At 39.4% G+C, this 25,021-nt stretch overlaps 1 protein-coding gene across 4 annotated transcripts in view; it reads right to left on the minus strand.

The window, feature by feature from the left end:
• Kctd16 (potassium channel tetramerization domain containing 16) overlaps nt 1-25,021 on the minus strand; it is a 256,725-nt gene that overhangs the window by 90,040 nt on the left and 141,664 nt on the right. The window lies entirely within an intron of this gene.

The following is a 25,021-nucleotide window of genomic DNA, read 5'->3' on the forward strand; positions in this document are numbered from 1 at the left end:
CCATTTCTAAGCCTTTACACCCAGTTTCTCTGCCTTGCTTGCCCTATTTTGTATATCCGGTACCTCTTCACCTTAATAACATGATTTAGGTGTTGGCTTCTCTGTCGGACTGGACTAATGTAGGTTTCTTCCTCAAATCTCTTCCAACATACAGACACATATACATACATACATACATACATACATACATACATACTTACATACATACATACATACATGCACATACAAATAGATGCACACACACACACATACACACACACAGTGGAACATCAGCACCAGACTATAACAAACTGCTTGTAGAATTCACAGCCCTTGCCTGGCTAAGCAATGTGCCCTCTAGGAAAACTGTGTTGTGATGGTTAATATTGACTGTCATTTTGGCTGGATTTGGAATCACCTAGGAGACCTCCCCAACCATGCCTTCCCCACCTTCAAAGCATGAGCCAAAATAGCTGGCTTTCCTTCCTGAAGTTGCCTTTGTCACAAGAAGACAGCATAAATAGTATATCTGGGCATTGTACTTCTGTGTCTCCAGCATATAGTGACTGGCACAGACAGACATCTAATAAATCACTGTTAATTGGATTAAGAAAACAATGCCTTCTTACCTTTAACCACAGGCTTATTCTACAACATTGATAACGTGTATTCTACAGCTTAAGCCTTCCTCAAATATCCAATTAGATAGTAACGCTATTAATCATAACATTTTTATAGATAAGAAAACTAAAGCAGGGAGGTATAAAATACATTTACCCATTTAGAAATTACATATTAATATAGCTTGCCCACTGAATGAATGAGTAAGTGGATGGATGAATGAACGAATGAGAAATTTACTGAACCTTTCTATCGGTGCTCCACATGGAAAGGTATGTGATAACCCTTAAGTTGTTGGTGAGACAGATATTACCAATCCCCTGTTCTGCATCCCTTCTTGCTTTGATAATGGAGTAAGAAACGGAGAAGAGGTGTTTTCAAACAGAGTTCAAGGTGACAGCTAGTGGGAGGAGAAGCAGGGGACACTTCAAAGGGGTGTTAATTATTCATTAGGAGCAAGTTGTATTTTTTGCCTAGCTGTTATCCCATACGCAGCACACCAGCAGAAAGGAAGTGTTTTTAATCAAATATTTCTCTGCTCTAAATTAAGAACTGTCTCCACTCACTTGGTGACACAGAATCAGCAGTTTTCGGTTGCTAGGCTTGGAGTCTAGGAGCAAGGAACACACAAGAACCTTAGCAGGTGGAAGTACAGGGAAGTAGTTATTTGTTCTATAGCGAGATAGAAGGCCAGAGACAGTTTCATTGAGGGGAAGACTCATGGTAATTTAGTGTTTGCCTCTCAAATCTCAAAACTGTCTCAAACCCCAATGTGTCTTAGTCACAGTGAAAATAACCAGACAAGAATATCCATTATTCCACCCCACAAATCATTATTGCAAAATGATGTTTGTGAGTGTGGGGAGAAAGGGACTTCGATATACTGCTCTCTACCAAAATGAGGTTTGATCCTGAAGAACCTCACTAAACCAAGACATGAAAACAATGTGGTGTTGAAATAACCATAATGAGAGGAGCATGTCCATCTTGGCTACAGCCATGAGACAGAACTTTTTGCTTTTATGTGGCAAAGCACCAATGTAGACCACAACAGGAGAACCTAGACCTTAGTTAATCTGACAAGCAGAGGGGAGACAGGAACAGAACCAGACTGAACTCAACTCCAATAGAATCATAGCTTTATTTCACAAGTGATAGCCTGAAGAGGAAATAGAATAGTCATATTTTTTATTATTACAACTGGAAGGAGAGTTCACAGAACAATGGAATCTTCTTATCTCGTAATGTGGCAATAGTATCCCCTATCAATATTTGCTTCTGGTGTATAATAGAGGTGATATTATACACGAAGGCGCTGTTATAGGATATTAGCCCCCCACCTCTGTCTTTATTGCTATATAATGTAACATATGTTCCCATAAATATCAACTGTGTACTACTTGTTTTCTGAATAGAATCATAGCAGACTCTCTTATTTCTAAATATTCCCATTTGTTAGAGGATTCCAAGTCTCGTGTTAGTGGAAAAAGCAACTGTGGCTGCCACCAGAAGAAAATTATTTGAATAGGACTCAGGGTCACCACTAAGTCAGGATCACTGGCTTGTGTAGTTGTACCAAAAATGTGTCAAAACACTTTAAATATTGTCCTAGGGCAGAAACTCAAAATCATTAATAACTAAGGGGATCATAGGACAGTCATCTGGCCTGACTGGGCACATTCCCTGCGGGTAGCTCTCTGCTTCAGGCAGCATGAGGTGGACTGGGAAAGTTATTGCTAAACAGTAGAGGACAAGCTGGAAAAGAGTGGAGATGTGGGAGATTTAATCTAAGAGAAGTTACAGGGAGAAGTGGGATTGAATATGATCAATATATAATATGCATTTATGAATTTCAAAGAATCAATACATATATTTGTATTAATTATGGTATTACCATAATTAATTATGGTGTTAATTATGTATTTTATATGTTTTATACCATATAGTTTATATATCATATATGTGCTATGCATTATGTGCTATATATTATATATTAATAATAAACAATATAATATATTATAAGTATGCAATACATTGTTTTCCTAAGACCAGGAACATTGCTCTGGCTCACTGGGACAGTAGAAGTTACCATGGGAAGTCTTTGCTCAATTTCATTACAAACTAATAATAATAAAACAAAAGGCTGGACTGACACATGGCATAAAAAGAAACAATATAAAAGCAGAAGCAGGACTCTCTCTCTCTCTCTCTCTCTCTCCTCTCTCACTCTCACTCTCTCTCTCTCTCTCTCTCTCTCTCACACACACACACACACACACACACACACACACGTGCACACACACGCACACACCTCTATCTCTATCTATCTCAAACAGGCACACATTCTCTCATACACATCTCTCTCTCTCTCTCTCTCTCTCTCTCTCTCTCTCTCTCTCAAACAGACACTCACTCTCTCACACACACACACACACACACACACATACACCTTCTCTATCTCTCCCTCTTCTCTCTCTCTCTTTCTCACACACACACATTTCTCTCTCTCTCTCTCTCTCTCTCTCTCTCTCTCTCTCTCTCTCTCTCCCCTCTCTCCCCCTCTCCCTCTCCTGGCTTGACACGATAACCTGAGTGTGTGTGTTTCTTTCATCCCGTAGGCTTTCGCCCGATTCTCGGTACCATGTCGGTGCTGGCGCGGACACACAGGTTCTGTTCCCAGCCCCCCACATCCGGCAGCTCACAAGCCCCAGAGGATTAAAGCCTCTGGATCTGCAGGCATCTGCACTCACATGTCCATACCACATGTAGACACACACACACCATGCCTGGACATAGTTAAAAATAATAAAAATAGGGGTTGGGGATTTAGCTCAGTGGTAGAGCGCTTGCCTAGCAAGCGCAAGGCCCTGGGTTCAGCCCCCAGCTCCGAAAAAAGAGAAAAGAAAAAATAAATAATAATAATAAAAATAGGGCAGTAGAAACTGCCCAGCTAAAAAAAAAAAAAATAAAAAAAAAAAGCAGAAGCAGGAGGTTAGAAATATGGATCCTTACTTGCTGTGCAAGCATGGAATCCTAGGTTTGGAGCCCACACACCCGTGTAAAAATCTAGCTATGGTGAAAAGCCAGAAATAAAACAATCCCAGGAGTTTGCTGGCGAGTCAGTCTACCTAAATAAGTGAGTTACAATTAAGAAAGAGACTGTCTTAAAACATGAACCTGTGGGCACAAGTTCATACATGCACACACATGCTTTCACCCCACTTCACACACAAAGGAAATAGCAGGAAGTGGATGCAGAACATCAACTGTTTATGCTTTTCTCTGTGTCTCCTCCCTGTCCTGTGTCAATACAGGACCTGGGCTAGTAGATTAAACTCTTGTATCCTCCAATGAAGAGTCGCAAGATTTAGACAGCGGTACAAGCTTCTCACTGTCTCTCTTTGAGACCTTGGAGAAATAGTTTAACTTTTCTACATTCCAAACTTCTTGTCTGTAAGAGGATGAGCCAGATTAGGTCCCTCCTAGTACCTGCTTCTGTGACTGCTGTCCTTCCTAGGGTAAGTGCATTCTGCCACCACAAAATAAATAGTGAACCACTTAGTGGACTATGTGCTCACTGGTGAGATAAATTCTTAAGCCAACATCCATGTCTCGGACCAAGAGGCATCACGTTCCTTATGCTTCTGTCTGAGTCCAGCTAGGATAAAGGATGCAAGCCAGTTCCAATTGACACAAGGGATGGGAGGCTTCTCAGTCAGGGCTTATACCTACCTGAACCCACAGCTGTCCTGACTTTCATCTCCAGTGGTCCTCACAGCTTCTTCAGAGGACTGTGATCCATTTATTTTGTTCTTGTTCTTGTATACTATCGGCAAGTAACTGAGATCACACTAAAGCCAAGAGTCCCTGGAGCCCACTAACTTCTGTTCTAACTTTAAGCTCCTTTTGCATTATCCGGTTAATATTTTCCCTCCATATTAAAAGCACAGAACAATTATATCATTTGCTAATCACCTGTAATCATCTCATAGGCATCTACTTATGGGATGCATTTGACACCCATAAAATTCTGTGCTGGAATTAAATGACAAATACTTCCTACAATGAAAATTAGATTCAGACTGAACAAAAATACTCAACATTCTTCATAATACTCAATATTTTCTTATAACAATGCATATTTCAGAGGTGTCAGGGGAGCAGCAGGAAATGTAAAAAGAGAAGCAAAAACACATTTTATAGGACATTAATCTAAAACTAAGAGAATGGAAAGGTCCCTGAATTATGAGTCAGTGGAGTCATTTTGGAGGCTTTATGCACGCCCCTGAAATAATCACATAATAATAGCTGAGGTAATAATAAAAATAACCGCCACACATTAAGCGTTGACTGCATGTTGGGGTTCAGAGGGCTGGCCTGCCTCTGCTCATTTGTATTCCTGTCTGCTACGGTGGCTACCATCTCATGCAGAGGACCTGGGAGACCTTTCCCATGCCTGCCCTTATTTCATCTTTAAAAACAAACAGCAGGGGGGAAAATAGCCAAACCAAACTCCATGCACCGTGTCTTCCAGGCTTCAGCGTAAAACCCCATTTCATGCTTCGGAGCCTGTACAATGATGCTGAGCTCAGGTTGCCAAGCAGGGAGTGAGCCAGACCCCAGATGAGCCGCCACCTCCTACCACAGGCTGACGGGGCTAAATTGGCCTGTGGGGCAGCACAGTCACTCTGTGCAGGTGCAGAGCTGCTGGCTGACTCCTTTTCTGTCCAGCATAAAGCAAGCAGAGAGGAGATAAGATGAGTTCTTCATCAAAAGAATGTTTCAAGAAATTCCCTTTATTAACCAGAAGGAAGCAGGGCCGGCCCTATTTCCAGTTAGCCAGTCTGACATCTTATTTGGAACCTCTGTCAACATGTCGGGTTCAAGTCGTGGAGCCACAAAACTAAACTTTATTATGTTTGTTTATATGTTTTATTATATTTATTATTACTCACTAAACATCATTAATTTTACTACATAGATTAGACTCTTTGAGCCTCAAATGCCTCTTTTGTAACAGAAAAGCTAGCATCCCTGCTTCTCGGACGATCATTATAGGAGTGAATGTAAGAATTGGCACCAGGCCTAGGACGCATGTGTGTTAGGCCCTTATCTATCCTATAACTAATTATAAGGCTTAGTGATTCAGACAATCATTCCCTATCACTCAGTCTGCATGGGTCAGTAATCCAGGCACAGAGGAGCTTGGCGGGGTTCTCTACTTGGTCTCACAAGGCCAAAATGAAGCCATTTGCTGGGCTGCTCTCTTCTCTAAAGATTCTGGGATCTAATGTTTTCAACGCATCCAGATAAATGGTGAACCTCTTATCTTTGTAGCTCTCTGCTAGGAACACCTGCTCTCTGCTCCTTTGGATGACACATATTTATTTTCTATTAATCCTTACCATCTTGAAACTAAGAATATCTAGCTGAGTCCCCCCCTGCGCCCGTATCCAGTCTCTAACACAGTGCCCTTTCCTCCTGCTTTTAATAGCTTGTATTGTTAAATTGAGTCTCTCTAGATAATCCAGTGTTCTCTTCCCATTTTAAAGTCAAGCAATTGATAAAACTTCATGTAAGGTGACATATTTATAAGTATCAGCACTAGGTAGGAAGGTTATATAACCAAAAGTTTTGCCTATTATATACAAACAAAGCAAACCTATTGATCATTATCCACAGGCCAGTGCTGTAGCAGATATATTATTTACAACTCTCCAGTATGCATAAGGATGTGAAGACATTAATAATGGCTTGCTTGTATCTTTCAATCTGAGTTTAAAGTATCTTTAAGATCTTGAGTAGTGCAGGGTACATTGTTACCTAACTTAGCAAATCATAAAACAGACAGATAATATTTAGTGTCTCACATAGTGCACAGATACAAATACCAACAAAAACACTCATACACTTTTAAAACAAGATCAAAAATATTTAAAGAAAAATGTCAATTCAATGCTGTTTCTTGATAAATGTTTTTTAACCATATGAATGTTTAGATATAAATGCATATACAATGCATTTAATATATTTGTTGTGTACAATTTATGTTTTTGACTTCACATTGTTTTCCAATTATGTTTCAGTTTTGTCTTTAGTACTCAGTTGTAAGGGACTCTAGAGCAGTAATTGTGTGTATGTGTGTGTGTGTGTTTGTGTGAGCGTGCGCGCACAAGCATGCGTGCGAGTGCCGATTTATACTTTGTTTTCTGTTGTTTAATTAAGGTGGAGGGTACTGGGGTTGATTGATTCAGGGTTTTACACAAGCTAAGCATGTCTTCTACCACTGAGTTATAGCTTGAACCAATCCCTTTCTTTGTATAAAAGTCTTAGATATTTAGTTCATTAAATACTTCCTGGTGGAATTGGTAGAGATCCAGAAAATATTTAGTGTTTCAGCATTTGAAAAATATGTCAGGGTATAGTGAAAGATAGATGTTACTTCATTGATGGGATTTTGACAAGGAAAGCTATGAACTGTAACCCAATGAGGTCACATAAGTTGATCTGGGTCTTTGTCATTCTGAGACTAATAAATACAGCAGTGTTCACTGCAGAAATCTGTGTCTCTCCCATATAGTTCTTGGTTTTATCTAATGAAAATTCCTTAGCAAAAACCAAAAAGACTTGTGATCTTTCTAGCTTTTTCTCTTCAGTATATCCTCCCAGTGTGCACTGCAAACAGCTGACAAATGGAGTCTTATAAATCATATTTTTATAGAGCAAGGTACACAATCAAGTGAAGAGGCAAGAAATGGGGGGAAATGTTTGCCAGCTATAAATCTGAGAGGATTAATATTTAAAAGAATAAAAACCAACAGTATAAAATATAAGATCGTCAAAATGAGCTATAAATATGAACAGAGTTCTTAAAAGTATCAGTGACTAATGAGTACTTGGAAAAAGTGTTACAAATCAACAGCCATTAGGGAAATACAAATTAAAACTACTTTAAAATTCCAATCTTACCCCAGTTAGAACGACTACCATCAAGAGATCAAATGATGGTAACTGTTGACAGGGATCCATGGGAAAAGAAACATTTATTCACTGTTAGTGGGTGTGCAAACTGGTGCAGGCACTATGGAAATCAGTGTAGAGATCCTGGAAAAAGCCAAGAGTATAAATACCATATGACCATTCCATTCTTAGGCATATACCCAAAGCGCTCACTCTATGTCCTACAAAGACACTTGTTCATTCATGCTCATTGCTGACCTGTTTACCTTGTAGAAAGCAGAATCAGAATAGACACCTATCAACTGGTGAGTGAATGATTAAAAAGGTAGGGCATACATATACACAGTAGAATTTTATTCCACAGTAAACAAAAATAAAAAAATGAAAGTAGAATGGAAATAGATGAGACTAGAAGAAAACTGTAGTGAGTGAAGTGAGGCAGGCACAGAGACAAGCTGCATGCTCGTCCATGTGCAAACTTGCTTTGAATTTCTAATGGTGACTTCAAATTAACATTGCTGTAGACACTGGAAATGTAAACAGAAGCTGTTGGGGGGAGTAGGACCTATAGTGCGGAAACAGCATTATGTAAGTTATATCAAAATAGAAAAGAAGAAGACTGGGGTAAGTAAGCAGGAGTCAGCAGATTAGGGAGATGAGGGAGAAGTAGGGAAGAGTTAGCTAGAATATGGATATTAAAAGGCCATATAAAAACCTACTGTCTTATAACCAAAGTTTTAAAAAATTAAAGTTCCAAAAAGAGATATTCTTTGAGTCCAGATAAAGCTGTTGCTAGAAACCAGGGACTATTAAACAAAACACTGATACCAGGGGTAGGAAAATATCTTGTGAGTTGATGATAGTGGTCCCAGAATATCCCTTACAAATGCAGCATTCTGACCTTACTTTTAGTTGATCATTGAAACCGTATGATAGTACCCTCTTATTGAAGGCACTACATGTGATGTATGCATGATACAGATGCATGATTCTCAGTCTGTCATGACCCCTTTGAGGGTTAAATGACTCTCTCATAAAGATCACCTAAGACCATAGGAAAACACAAATATCCACATTACAATTCATAACAGTAGCAAAATTAGTTATGAAGTAGCAATGAAAGAAATTTTATGGTTGGGGTCATCAAATCATGAGGAATTCTATTAAAGGGTTTCACCATTAGGAAGGTTGAGAATCACTGATGTAGAGAAATCAAGCTAAAACTGACTGGAAGCTTTCTCCTTGGGGGCTGGATTTCATACTTCTAAGAGGTGTTATGGGGTTGATAGGGATGAGAGGGAGAAGAAAGAGGGAAAAAGCAGAGAGTAGTCAGAATGCATTATATGCATGTATAAAATTTTCAAATAAAATTACTCAATAAAGACATACATTATATACATATATAATGAAATGAGTAAAATACCTTATAAAGCAGGGGGAGTACTCTTAGCCACACCCCTTAAAAACACTTAAATAAAAGAAAATATTAATGCTAAAGAAACAAGGAGGTACCTCCCACCGTACTGCCATGTTAGGTAACCCTCAGTACCCCATGCAGTCACTCATATGCAGCCACACAGTTGTGCATGCTGGCATCTCTCTTGGAGCACCAGCCTCTCTCCATAAGCCCTACACGTATCCTTCACCCAAAGCCAGTGCTCATCCGGCTCAAGTTCAAGTGACTGATACATCCAGTGCTCTAAATTCCAAGGGGGAGAATTGAAATTACCCAATCTTTTCTTGCCTAAGAATCTATGATCAGAGAGGAAAAACCACATGGGATGGTTACAAGCACAGGCTCAGGAATCTCTATGTATAAGGTGGAGACTAACTCTTGTGAAGGGTCTGTAACTGTGTGGCCATTGCCTACAGGGTTTTCTCAGCATCCCTCTCGAGATAGTCAGAGCTCCCAGAACCCACTCTCATGGAGTACAAGTGAGAAGTTGCAGGTCCTTCTAGTGAGGAGTTGACTGATTCTAATCATAACCACTCATCAGGGTGAAGTACTATACAAGTAATGCTGACAGTTCTTAAAGGTGGCTAGAACTGTCTTAGCCAGTTCATGCGTCCACTCCTCAGTTACCTCAGTAACAGAATTAACCCTTCTTGTTCCAAGTGCAAACTCTACAATTATAGCCTCCACGATTCATTTTAGAGAAGCAGCACAGGCTCAGGGACAAACTGAAACATCATAGATTCCTCAGGAACTGGAGTTAGTAATGGGCCAACCTGAGTCCTTACGGCAGGTATTGGAATTTCCCACTCACTGCCTTGGAAAATTCACTAGAATGTATGGGAAGGTCTCATGGGTACAGGTTCTGCCTCTGTCTAGAGAATTGCTTAAGGGCTTTCTGGCAAAAAAATAAGTGTTCACTCATTTCAATATCATTTTTTGGATTTGCAACTTTTCGTGGCTCTGCAGTTGAGTTTTCCATGTGCAAGTGATTTCTGCATGCAATTACTGACAAACTCCTGAAGAGTACGGGTAGCACTTTCTGCTGGGCATCAGCTCTCCATGGCTGAATAGTGGTTAATTTTCTCAGAGCATTCGTCAGTATCTGTAGCCTTCCAACCTATGCAAAGAAGTATAAGAGCTTTTGTGTATACTCCAAGTAGGCAAAACATATATGCAAACAAAACAAAGGAAAAAAGCACACAAAAGTATGTATTTTCCATAACAATGGCCTTATTCCATGTCAAGAATACATTTTGCAACCAGTGTCTTGCATATCTCCACAGTAATAATATTATATTTATATAAATAATAGATCATACCTCAATGTTTTCAGTGGCAAAATAATATTAAAATCTTTCTTTATTTCCTTTTTTTTAACTTAATCCAAATTCTGAAAATAGTTTCAACTGTGTAACTGTGGATATGTTCATAGTGATAAATAGTATTCCTTCACTCACTTTATGTACCCCAATCTGTTAGTGGGCTGTCCATTAATTATAATTTGTACAGATAAACACATTTATTTGTATCCTCGGAAACTCTGGCGTCCCGTGTAATTGCTATTCACACCTCCCAGCAACACAAGGATTTTTTTTTAAAGAGTAACAGACTAAAGTATCCTCAAGCTAATAAGAGTATTGATTCTTGTTGATTTTGTTCAGAAAGATCCATGCAATTATGTTTCTTGATTTTCAAATGAGAATGGCAGATAAATAGGATGAAATGTTCATCTTACATGAGCTAAATTAGTTTATAACGGTGGTTTTATAAAAAAAACAAAACTGAGAACACCAATAACAAAACGTTTCCCTGTTGATCTAATTATAGCTAGTGGTAATAAATAATAATAAGTAAATAAGTTAGACAGATATAGAACTCAAGACAACTTAGAAGACCTGTTTTGTTGTTATTGTTGGTGGTAGGTTTGTTGTTGTTGTTTTGGTTTGGTTTTTGTTTTCATTTTGCTTTGGTTTATTTTTGGGGGGTTGTGTGTGTGTCTGTGTGTGTGTGTGTGTGTGTGTGAGTGTGTGTGTGTGTGTGTGTGTTTGTGAATGCATGAGTGTGTATGTGAATTCTCTATCTCTAATCCTCTTTATCTGGTACCAAATAAGCCAGGAGCTATGGCAAATCAAAGTGTCTCCTAGGGAAACCTCTAAAGACCTTATTAGACAGAATACCTCACAAGGAACATGGAGCATGAGAAGAGCTGTCATGATAATTATGAAAAAATCACCAATAGTCACACCTTGCTGCTAGGTTTGAGAAAGTAACAACTTTATCATCAAAGAAATAACTGGAAAAATTTAAAAACATAAGTGAGTCTTTGTTCTGTTCTGATTTAACTGGGCACCACTTTGAAAGCAAACATTAATGATTACTATTCCAAAGGTCTCAAGTAGGATTTAACTTCATACATCGAGCTACTGCCCAGGAAAGCACAGGAAAGGCAAACGGCACAGACGTGTCTAGCGGTGACTGCGGAGCCTACCATAGCTACTGAGCACCGCCTATCAGATGAAATATTCATCTGTTTATCTCCAGTCTTTAACTTGGAATAATTCCTTTCCCAAAATAATTATAAAGCAATTACTCGCCAGTTTCCCCTTTATTGGTTACTACTTTTACTCAAAGAATAGCAATTACTACATAATTACAGTGCATGGTTATCTGAACAGTCTTAACTCTGCCTACTGACAATACATTATAGTCACCATGGCTCTAATTATATATTCTATAGAGCATAAATATGTAATGACTATGTAGTTACATATTAATAACCCTCTCTCTCCTTTTTAGAGGCCAGTGCAGGAAAATGCCATTGGATTACTTCCCTGTGGTTAACCTGTGGAGTCATGCTTACTGTTCCCTTTGGCTTTCTAGAAGGCAACAGAGTATGAGGGATGTGTGTTCAGCGCTGCCCACCAGCTCTTGATTTCCTCCAGGTACACTCACCAGGGCAGAGAGGGAACCAAAAGTGAAAAGTAAAAATCACTCTGCTAATTCTCCTTTCTAGCATGTCCTTTTGTTGAAAACCTCCCAACTTTGGCTTAGATTCAAGAATTGCAGGTGTGAAAGCTTGGCAGTACACTGGCAGACTTACCTTCACGCAATCATTTCGTACAAGAAGCCTGGATTCAAAGGCAGGGAAGGTCCTGAACCTGGTTTTGAACATAACTTTGCTGCTTGGATTTTAGAATATAATTTGCCAACCCCTCACCCCCAAAATGACCATAGGAAATCAAATCGCTGAGAACTAAGGATTTAACAAAGCAACCTGCCTTTATCAACCATTAAAAATCATCTTTAAGTCTGGAGGTACCTTTCACAAGTTCCGAATTACACAAGATTATGTCATTACATTGCCAAATAAAGCCTATCAAATTGCCTTATACCTGGCCTACTCTGCAAACCCAAAAGCAATACATGGAACGGTCTGTGAAGTGCACATAGTTGCAAAGAATGTTTGGCAAGAAAGGGCTTCAAAGAGACAGAAGTCAGAAGATGAAGGCCAAGAAGGCAGCTTTCCAGCAGTCTCTCTCTGAGAGGTGTCACACTGGGAACAGATTCTGACACGCACAGATGAGATGGGAATTCAATGAAAGCAGACTGTACAGCAACATGCCCCCTGCCCTGGTGCACACACCCTTTCCAGAGACAATTGACCTCTGAAAACTTGCCCTTTCCTGTTTGCCTGTGATGTTCCTGGAGCAGAGATCACTGTAACTTCCTAAGCATCCAGTACTAGCATTCTCATGCAAAGACATATCGGTGGGGAATTTCAGATCAATTATTACTGACATCTCCAATTATATACCAAGAAAATTGTTCTTGAGTTTTGGGTTCAGGTTAGCATACAATGCATGTTTTAAATGAACAACGTAAATGGTGAGTGTAGTTCCACAGATGTTTTCAGGAAAGGATCAGTGTAAAGCTAAACAATTGTAAGGACTTAAGAGAGGAGAAGATACTGCTCAAATAACTATTCCTACCCACTAATCACATGACACACATAGTATGTTCTTGAGCTATGACAATTCTGTGTAGTGTGTATCATTATTTTTGCTTAACATGAGGAAGATGGGGTTGAGCTTCGAGAATTCACTTACCCTCAGTTATCCTAGATTGTGCTTAGATTTGCTCTTATAGCTATGTTCTTTCCTGGGGCACTCACATCCAACAACACTTGAGAGCTGGCCATCTAACCAGATTGAGCAGCAAATCCTCTGCCCCTGGTGCCCATTTCTCCTATCCTATTAGCTAGCTCAAAGGAAAATGGGATTTCTTATTTGAAGGAAATTTATCCTGGAATAGATGAGCCATGCCTATCCCACGGGAATCAGATCTTCCCAGTCATTCGCTGCTGAATTGTCTCCAAATAGTAAACAAATGTGCTTTCCTTTCCTCCCCTTGTTGCCATCATCATTCTTCTCTTTTGGTCATGGCTGTGCTAAGGGAACCACTTCAACATGTCTTTTGGCTGTTGTCTTTGCCTATGAGAGCCTGAGGTCCTTAGAATCTGAAATAGCTACAGCTATTATTTTTGAATTGTAGTGTCTAAGAGGAAATGTTCAATAGCTTTAGAGACACCAGTGAACAAATATGTGAATGAATGAATGAATGAATGAATGAATGAATGAATGAATGAATGAGGTTGCCCATATTTCTACACTGGAAAAGACTTTAAAGAAAACTAAGGCTTATGTCTTCATTTTACAGATTTCTTTCCTTGAGTCTTAATGACTAACTTAGAAGCAATTGCAAGAAAAATGTCCCCTCTCCCCCCATTAATACTACCAGCCTCACAATAGAGCAAAATAGAAAATGTGCCTCTCTTGAGACGAAAACTTATGGAGGTTGATTTTTTTGCATGGTTTTTAGCTATATAGGCCATAGACTTGAGAATATGCTATAATTTAACAAGTGTTTTGTATCTGTAATGAGACTTCTAAATGTTATCTGTTTTTAGTGCATAAGGATATCCTGAGCAAAATATTTAATATAATGTGGCTCTTGTTATGCCATCCTCCTCCTTCTGTACCCAGCAGGATTACACAGCCTGAGGTGGTAGTCAGCAATGAACAGGTCTATGTATGCATTTGTGGGATTTTAATGTGTTTCTTTGAGAAATACACAATTTCTGTCTCAGCCATTCAAATGCCTGAAAGTAGGGAAAGACAGAAAATGGACTCAACAGTAGTATCAAAGCAGTAACCTGACAGCTTTTCATTCAGATCAGGACAGGATCATTTGATATTGAAAAGGATGTTATTGCTAATTAAGGCTAGCATATCCCAAGCATCAGCCTATTAATCTATCTATATTTACAGAACTATTAAACACATTTCTTATGAAGGTAAGAGGCATGGCTTATAGAACAAAGTGCTAGGGAGAACTTCTTTATCATAGCATGTGATGGAATAAAATCCTGTGATTTTCTACTTAAGAATTTCACAATATGAGGAAAAACATAACCCTTTCCTATTAGACAATATGCATACAGGCAAGATTTTACCCAAAATTTTGGAGAAGTCTACAAATTCCTTATGGTTTCATCCACTTCTTGACTCCTACAAGAGTGCCTTGTTTAAACTCCTGCTATAGAGCAGGGTTTGTCAACCTCGGTACTACTAACCTTTTTGGCTAACTGATGTTTTGTCATGGAGAAATGTCTTCTACACTGTGGCAAACCCAGCATGCGTGTCCTTGCTCACTAGATGTCAAAAGCGCACACGCACGCACACACACACACACACACACACACACACACACACTCCCTGAAAATATTGCCCCCATTTGAGTTCACTATTCCAGAGGAAGAGACATGAACATCTCATATAAGAGAAAACCGACAAATATAACTATTATCATACAACAAGAGCAAGCCGGAAGTTGATGAGTAGCAAATGCAGACAAATATAAAATCTTCAAAGTTCCCCTTTCACTCGATCTATGCTCTTAATTCCTGACAGACATGACTATTCTTTTCACAGAAGCGGGCTAATGAGGACCTGCATAAGACAATCTGCTTCTATTGAAGAGCTTCTGTCTCTGAGCCACCCTCTGACAGGTGTTGAGAGGAAATAATTCTGAAGCAAACACTGTGAGGTGTCTGTAAATGAAAGAAGCGTGTAACCTAAACTGTGAGAAACACTCCCGGAAGGTGTTCCATTTATAATAAGTCCTGTGGAGCTGGGCAGCTTAGACACCTGGACTGTAGTTTTCAATCCAATGTGTAGTTATTGTGCATGACTGCCTTGGTCTCTGCTCAATTTTAAAGTGTGGAAGTGGCCACTCTTTGAACCTGAGTCTACGTGCAGTGTGGTTGGGCAACCAGACAGGATCTGCAGATGAGCACTTTGTGAATTGCAGAGGACGGTGGCGGGGGTCTGAACACTTATTCTGTTCCCAAATTTTCATCTTGAACACTGAGTGTTCAAGGTGATAGAATTAAGATGTGGGTCCTTTGGGAGTGGAGTTCTCAGGAATGGAATTTTAAAACCTTTAAAAAATGGGACACAAGGGAGCTCATTAGTTACTTCTAGCATCTAAGGTTATAACCAGAATATCATCTATAAATCAGAAAGCAGGTCTTCACATAGGTGCCAAATCTGCTACACACTTTGGTCTTCAACTTTGAACCTCAAAACAATGAAGAACAACTTTTGGTGGCTTATGGACCTTGTAGGTGATGATCTTTTATTAGGACAGCTTGAAAGTAGGGACATATAGGCCACGTGGCCCAAAGGCAATGGTTTCCAAAAGTCTTCAAAAGTTAACACTTCCAAGTACCAATAAAAATTAGATACACTTCTATGTTGTATATGTATTGAGAGAATGAAGTTACTAAATGCAAGCACACTAAGTCATAGTTTTAAGTCATCTTAATGTGCCCACAAGCTCTGAAATGGAAGTTAGAAAAACCTCTCAGAATCTCCAAGCCCCTACTTACTATAAAAGTAAATACCTCTGCCCAACATCAATGAATTCTATTTCAGTAGGCCTGTAGGAGAGCCTAAAACTGTTTGTTTTTAATTATGTATTTATTTGACCATATCTGTACACTGTAGCTGTCTTCAGACACACCAGAAGAGGGCATCAGATTCCACGATAGATGGTTATGAGCCACCATGTGGTTGCTGGAATTCAGAACCTCTGGAACAGAAGTCAGTGCTTTTAACCACTGAATCATCTCTCCAGCTCCCTTAAACTGTATTTTTTATAGCAGTGTAGGTGTTCCTGAGCTAGTATGAGGATAATACACCCTACTACCAAAATAGAAAATAGGAAAGTATACCTTTCACAGCATCTAATACAGAGAGAATACAAGGAATTGTGAGTGACTTGAAAGGTTAACCTTAACACATCCTTACCTCAGTCTCCACCTAGTAAACCCTTATTTGTTAAAGGTCCAGCTTCAAACTAGGCCCTCTGTAACCAGTCCTTTATTCTGTCACTTGTCCTAACATCCAATGAGCTGTGAGCATTTGGAAAAATAGAGCATAGCCTAGTTACATCTGGGCAAAGTCTACCTAGACTCTGATAACTGTCCCTAGCACCAGACACATTCAATACCTTTGATGGTCATAGTGCTTTGTATTATACTTCTTTTCCCTGTTAAATCTGTCCCATAAGGTTAGAGCTTTCAACAGAAGGCCATGCATTCTCTTCTCACATCTTCTAAGATAACGTTCTGTGGGAAGTCCAGAGAGAAGGAATGCTTCAGTCCTCTGAAGAAGTAGAAACTATTCCACCTTTACCTTACTTGCCAGTGTCTCCATGTTTTTGCCTGCTGGTCGAAACTGCAGGGAGAACACCAAGCTTCTTTCATTTTTAACCTCTACTTGAATTCCATTATGCAGGAAGCCTCCTGCAGACCTATAACTGGATGAAACTTGAGATGCCTTTGTTCTTCTTGTGCAGATATGCTAGCACCAGCATTTCCGACTTGACAATATAGCGATGCAAATGATACCAAGTTCATTACCTCGCAATTTATAAAGGTGGGAAAATCTCACTGTTTCATTTTTTAAAAAAAGCTAGCAATAGCATAGTTTTATTAGTATTGATGAGATAAAGTTAAAGATGATATTTTATAATACCAATTATACCACTACTTCTAAGAAGTGGAAACTACATGTTTGAAAGATGTCAGAGGTTTCATCTGGCCATCTGATGACATATCATATGCAATCCTCTCAGTTCTTTCATCAGTTGATATGATTTAAAAATTTCTAAATTCTTGCCTATTTTATAAATGAGAAAATCTTAATGTTCAAGTAGTTTTTCCCAAGGTCATAAATGAGTGAGCTAGCAACTGGACAAAGCCTCATTTGATCTACCTACGTAATCCACCACAGGGAAATGTCATTTTCACCCTCAAAGCATTCATTCACACTTTGAGTAAGTTACATGATGCAACTGGCTAACAACAAAAACAACAAAAACCTTCACTCTGAAGAACTAATTATATAATGTTTCATATATACAGTAGATGCCCACAGAAAGAATGTTCATGTCATTTGTAAGAATGAAATTTCATTGTCTGTACTTCCTCTGCAGTCTGAATGGAGAGATTTTTTTCTTGGACTTTTTTGATGGTTAGTTTTAATTCTCAACTTGACACATTATAGAATCAGCTGGGAAGAGGGTTATTACCTCAGTAAGAGATTGTTAGATAGCATTGACCCCTGGTCAATCTGTGGCAATTAGCCTGATTACGTTAATTGTGGTAGGAAGACCTACCCACTGCAGGCGAAACCACTCCCTAGGCAAGAGATCCTGAAATCTATAAGTGGAAAAGTGAGCTGAGCATGAGCATGCATTCCTTCCACTCCACTTCATAGATGCAATGTGATTAACTATCATAATCTCTCTTTACTGTGATTTTGCCATAATGATGGACTGTAACTGGGAGCTAAGATAAACCCTTTTTCGAGGTATTTTTGTCACAGAGTAGAAAAGAAACTAAGGTGTTTTCATTTACAACCTTGGAGAGGGTGTGAATCTGTCCTCACAAACTAAATTTCCTAATTCTAATCGCAGGCAGCAGTGGCAAACCAAAGGCCACACATAAGAGGAATCCATCCCCTAATCTAAGTGTCATTGGCTTTTGGTACAAGGAACAAAGGACCATTAAAAATGTAGCAAACGAGGGGGAGTGAAGGAGCTCATGATTATTCTCAACACCTTAAGTCAGAGAGGTTGTCTTTCAATAGGAAGGACACAACAGTTTACTCTTGATAGTACTCTTTTGACATGAACTCTCCCCAACTTCTCTACAGATATGTCTCAGGTCATAAATAGCTCCTGTCAGTCATCAGCCTCTATGCTGCTATGGGCACTGTGGGACTCTGCAAAGTCAATCATTACTATGCATAGAAACAGATACATTTCTCTACTTGCTCTAACTCAAAATTCTAAGTGGCCAGAAGGATGCTACTCACAGTAAAAGTTTAGTAAATATTGCTAAATGAATGCTTGAGTAAATGATTTCTTTAGTGAGTAAAATTGGCTGCCTTTGTGAAGAGTCTAACATTATTCTTAAAGTTTTCCATCTTTTTACTTCGAGGAAATTTAAGATTTTTTTTTCTGAAGAGAACCATATGTTATCTAAGAGAATATTTTGGAAAGAGGGGCTTTAAAATACCTTATGGATAAGAATTTTGGAACACTGCTTCCCTAAAACTTCTTTTTCTCCTATCTCTCCTTACAGACTGAGAGTTGACACAGCTCAAGAAAGAAACAAAAATAATTTGTTCAGATCCAAATATTCAAAAATAATTGTATGTTTACTCATATGGCTGCTTGTTCTCCCTATACATACTTACATGAACTCATGATTGACATACTCAAAGAAAAAACATATTCCTTAAAATTCCCAGAGCTTCACATTTACAGGGATTCTATAAGCAAAAGGGTAAGAGCTAAAACTGAACAATGTAAAATGCAAATAGTCCAATGTATTATTCATCAAGTAAGCCTGTATGTATAGCTTCTAATCATGTCAGAAAGTTAGAGCTTAATTGTGTTCTACGAGCTCCCAAGAAAGAGGTCAACAGAGATAAAGTTTTCCCCTCTAATGTCTCAGAATCTGTAAAGGCATTTCTCCCAAATAGGCTGACCTCACTAGCCAGAAGCTGTTTTAGAAGAATTTATGGGAATTTTATAGAGAAATAAGAACAAGAAGGTCATTCTGGGGCAAGGGGAATAGCTGAAGGTGGGAGCAGGGCTATGTAAGAAAGAGAAAAGGAAGCAAGAGGCCAGAAACTGGATTGGTATTCATATCACACACCTGAGAGTGGCCTAAAGAAAAAGAGAAGCTGAGTGAAGAATGGAGACAAGGAGAAATTGTCAGAGACTATAGGAAGAACTGGACACATAAAACAAAAACAAAGTGAATAAGACAAAAGAAGAGGAAGAAAAAGGAAAGGGAAGGAAAGGGAAGGGAAGGAAGGGAAGGAGAGGGGGGGGAGGGAAGGGGAGGGGGGGGCAGGGCAGGGGAAGGGCAGGGAAGGGCAGGGAAGGGGCAGGGCAGGAAGGGAAGGGGAAGGAAGGGGAAGGGGAAGGGGAAGGGAAGGGAAGGGAAGGGAGAGGGAAGGGAAGGGAGGGGAGGGAGGGGAAGGGAAGGGAAGGAAGGGAAGGAAGGGAGGGGGGGAAAGGAAAGGAAGGAAGGGGAGGAGGGGGAGGGAAGGGAAGGGAAGGGAAGGGAAGGGAAGGGAAGGGAAGGGAAGGGAGGGAGGGGGGGGAAGGAAGGAAGGAAGGGAAGGAAGGGAAGGGAAGGGGAGGGGGAGAGGGAAGGAAACAGAAAGGGAACTATACATGCGGATGTGGGAAATGCAGTTGGATTTTGGGATACCATCCTTATTTGCTATTTGCAGGATTCTAAGGCCCACAGAAATAAGACACTTTCTGACTGAGCCTCCTACTTGTGTTCCTTGTGTGCACTGCCTGTCTCTTCCCACTGACAGCCATACCTTAGCTCATTCCCCAGTAGCAGCCTCTGCTATGAGAGTCTGGTGATTGATACTGTCCAAATGAAGATGACTATCTTCTGACTCCTTCTACAGGCCTCAAGCTGAGATGAGAAGAGAAGGTTAGAGAATTCTTACTTAGAATGTTGTTTATGCATTTGTTTTACTCTGCAAAGTTTTAAGGTCATATAAAAGCAGCTATCGAGAGAACAGATAGGAAGGAAGGAGGGAGGGAGGGAGGGAGGGAGGAAGGAGGGAGGAAAATGCTTACCTAGCAAATGCACAAGGTGGGACACAGATATGAATGTAATAGAACCCTTTCCGGACTCTAGAGAGTTCTCCATGTGTGACTTTGGGCAATCTCTTAAGTTCTATACAATTCATTTTCACAAACTGTTCAATGAAGTTGACAAAATCACCTACCTTTGGGATGTCGTGGGGACTAGGTAAGAAAACACATGTAAAGAATTTAATAGAGCTGCCCATCTTGTTCAGTTCCCAGTAAATGATAACTATGATTAGTTATTAGACTTTCAAATAAACGTAAGCCCTTGTTCATTATAACACCTTCGATAACATTGTACTCTAGAAGAAATTTCAAAGTAACATCTTAGCATAACAGGGCTTGTGATGAGTTCTACATCTTACTTGAAATTCATTTGGAAATTCACTCTTTTATGATTAACATGTAAATCATATTTGATGTCAACCATAGACTGAACACATACCTTAGCCTAGCCAAGAAAAAGCCCCTACAAGTGACAGAAACCTTATTCCATCAAATGAGATTTTTCAAAATTCTGAAAGCAGAATATTTAAAAGTGATCATTTTAATTTCAAACCAATATCACAATTTATTATACTTTTTAGATGTGATTACATATGAAAGGCAATTACTACAGAATTTGGAAGCTTTACATTTAAACTGGCTATAGGTAAGGTTAGAGAATATAAAATCAATTTCAGTGGTGCCAGGCTTTCTTTGGAAATATATATAAATACTGGAATCTTGAAAGTATCAATGGCCTTAATCAGATTCTTAAATGAGGTGGGGACATCTGTGGAAGAGTGACAGTAAGAAAGTTCAAGCTACAAATGTACAGCAGCCTTTCAGTGTCCGTCCCTACAACCGGATAGATCTGAATGCATCATACTGAAGTTACGCTCACTTATCCAAAATAAAAACGTGTTGCAGAATTGTTTTGTAAGTTGCAGGATGATGTTTATAATATATGCCAAATATAGGTACTGTTACATAAATGGTACATATCATTATAAAATGTAAGTATGTATAAACATAAGTATACATGTCAAAAAATGAATGGAAAGCTTGTTTTGAAGAGCCCAGAAAACACATTTCAATGGCTAATAGCGATTACCCATAGGCAGTTACACTGATGTTAAGAATTTCACATTTTCTTCTTTCTGGTGAGAACAGAAGAGAGAAACTGGCCAGGGAGAGGGAACCCCTCTGCAGCGGTTTTGAGCAAGTCTCTGCTGGAGACAGGATGTCAGAAGAGAACTCTGCTCCCTCTGTCTTTGTGTCTCTTAAATATGCACTCTGTCTGTAGGTTCCATGTGACTGTGGCGCTGTAACTAAGAGGAAATGCTTGGACACCTGAAATGACCACCGTTGTCAGTCCATCACCAAGTCCCCAGACAGCCGACTACCTGGGAAACCCACTCCTCTATACAAGAGCTCTGGGTTCACTCCTCTTCTTTTGTCCTTTCTCTTTCCTAAGTTCTCTCCATCTCTCTGTCTCTGTCTCTGTCTCTGACTCTATTTCTGCCTCTGTTTCTCTCTGTCTCTCTGTGTCTCTCTCTGCCTGTCTCTGTCTCTGTGTCTCTCTCTGTGTCTCTGTCTCTCTCTCTCTCTCTCTCCCTCTCTCTCTCTCTGTCTCTCTCTCTCTCTCTGTCTTTGTGTGTCTCTGTCTCTCTCTCCCCCTTCTCTCTCTCTCTCTCTCTCTCTCTCTCTCTCTCTCTCTCTCTCTCTCTCTCAAGCATCCTACCTGTTTGCTATTATAATGGCCCATTATTTGTCACTTTAAGACAGTCTCATCACGTTATTTTTGCTTCATTCTATTTGCCAGATAAGCCTTGAAACGTGTGATCCTCCTGCCTCAGCTTTGCAAGAAGCAGGCTAATATTGATTCCTAACCTGTACCACATTAGTCCTAGCTAGAGATTCCTTTTCAGCTACCAGAGTTTTCCAAGTTAGAACACTTTATCTGCAAATTTAACATTCACTGAATCACTTTAAATTTAAGGTTTGTATTCAATACACGCACGCACGCGCACACACACACACACACACACACACACACACATCAGTTAAACTATTTTCAAGGTATTTTAATGCCTTTTGTAAACCAACCACCAGTATAGGTAAATGTTAAATTCCTTATTTTTATTATGTTATATTAAAAAAAATAGGTCACAAGAATGCGCATCTACCTGCAAAGCTCTGCTATTTGCATATATTTCCATACCACTCAGTACTATTACATTCTAGATACTCCTTAGAAGTCCCATCGGCTTGATAAAACAGCACCTCAAAAAAATGCAGGGCTTAGAGAACCCTTTGGAATGCCTTTCACATGGACACATAACACATACATTATTATAGTTATTAAAATGAGGCAGTGATGAGAGCACTTTATACATATTACCTCAATTTTAATGAAATAAAATTAATTCAGCAAATTATGGTAATTTATAAATGAACAGTTAGGTTTAGAGAGTAAAAATTATTTTAAGTCCCAAGGCTATTGTAAAAACAGTGATAGGAACCCAAGTCTTCTCTACCTACCTCTTCATTTTTTCAACGATTATATTTATTACTTTTATTTATGTACATGTCTGTATGCCTGTGTGACTTTATGTGTACCATATCTGGGCAGGCATCCATGGAAGCCAGAGGATTTTGGATGCCCTGACACAGCTAGTTGTGAGCTACCTGATACATGTGCAGGGAATCAAACATAGGTCCTCTGTGCTGGGAATAAAACATGGGTCCTCTGAAGGAGCATTATGTACTCTTAACAGCTGAGTCATCTCTGCAGCACCTCTAGCTGCATTCCTAACTGTCTTAGTTAGGGTTTTACTGCTGCAAACAGACACCATGACCAAAGCAACACTTATAAGGACAATTTAATTGGGGCTGGCTTACAGGCTCAGAAGTTCAGTGCATTATCACCAAGGCTCCTAGGAGCATGGCAGTTACCAGGCAGATGCAGGGCTGGAAGAACTGAGAGTCCTACCTCTTCTTCTGAAGGCAGCTTGGAGAAGACTGGCTTCCAGGCAGCCAGGACTAGGGTCTTAAAAGCCCACATTCAAAATGACACACCTACTCCAAGAAGTCCACACCTACTACAACAAGGCCACACCTCCTAATAGTGTCATTCCCTGGACCAAGCATGTACGAATCATCACACTACTCATTGCATCCTCCCCTCTCTATGTGTTCTAACTTCACACTTTGGCTGGAAAGCTATTAGAAAAGCACTCAGAAATTATACTCAGTGTTCCCCTGTGTTCTCGGACCAGGAGACAAATGGCTAGTAACCAGCCATTCTGGGTTGGTTGTGCAGAGTGGCTTCTGAGACTGTTGGGCTCAGCACATTTTGTTTTAGAATGCTCCAAGAGCAGATGGGACCTTTTGTGGACAACACCAAGTCCTTGGCTTCCTATAGGTGAAGCAGACAAATACTAGACATTAGACCTGGCCTATAGCTAATTAAAATTCCACCTGGCCTGTTTCCATTTAGTTAGCTAACTTTGTGCAACTCTAAAGCCTGTTACCTTTAGAATCTGAATAGAATGAGAAAAGTCTAATTAAAAGTGAATTCCTGGCTGATTCAGTATTTCTAAGTAGGCAGATTACTGACTTTTGAAGTGAGTGCTGGTATCAGTGAGCAGTGGATATTTGAAGGTTAAAAACACATGACTGGGAGAAGAGGATCAAAAACCTATTATTACCAAGTCAGATGAGTTGTCTCCATAAATCACAGGTCACATTTTTATATATGAAAATAACTAAAAAATAAATTTATACTTCTCTTTGATCTGAAATCATAGCTAGCACTGTCACTGAAGCAAATGAAAAAAAAATTTCAGAAACAGGGCACAGTCAGATTGCTTTATTGTAAGTTTTAGCTTTTATGATTGAGTGCTCTGTAGGGGCTGCACTCAATTTGCTTAATTTTTCCACCAGAGAAATAAAAAATCAATTGAACTATAGGTATGAAAACATATTCAGAGGAATTTGCTACAATGCCCCAAATTCAGAAGAGTAAGCAGGAGAGTGTAGGGAATCTCTGGTGGTCTAGGGAGGGCTATCAGTTCATATCACCAACACTTGGTTCCCAGTAGAATTCTACCAGTTTCAGTCTACACACATGCTCACCTAGGTCACCCTCTCACATCCTTGGTACCACTGCCCAGTCTCAAACAACAAAATCTCCCAGCCTCTTAGGTTTCATTGCTGTGGATCTCTGTAAGTACTGAATATGATCATATTTTGCCTCTGTGCTTTTTCTTGTGCTTTTTTTTTTAATCCTCGAGCAATTACTGTATTTTAATAACAAATTCTTTGTGTTTTATGTGTGTTTGTAATGGCCAATGGCTACATTCAGCAACATAACAAATGCGTTAACTGACACATTATCTCTCATGGAAAAAGTACTTAAATTCCTTAGTGACTTTCATATACACATTACTGTATAACTAGTTACAGCAAACCTATTGTACAACAGATGTCTAGAGTTAATCTTTTACCAGAGTATCCCTTTGCCAGTTTCCCTAAACTCCCCATGCCCAAGCCTCTGATAACTACCATTTAATCATGCTATGAAGTCAACTTGTCCAACAATAAGGAGATTCAGTATTTGTCTTTTCAATGTATGGCTTATTTCAATTGAACCATATTATAAATGGCAGGATTTGCTTCTTTATCAAGGATAACCAGTATTAAACTGTGAATGCATATCACATTTTCTTTAGGCACTTACTTGCTGATGGACTTTCAGACTGATTC

The sequence above is a fragment of the Rattus rattus genome, chromosome 15, assembly GCF_011064425.1.
Source record: "Rattus rattus isolate New Zealand chromosome 15, Rrattus_CSIRO_v1, whole genome shotgun sequence".
Taxonomy (NCBI): Eukaryota; Metazoa; Chordata; class Mammalia; order Rodentia; family Muridae; genus Rattus; species Rattus rattus.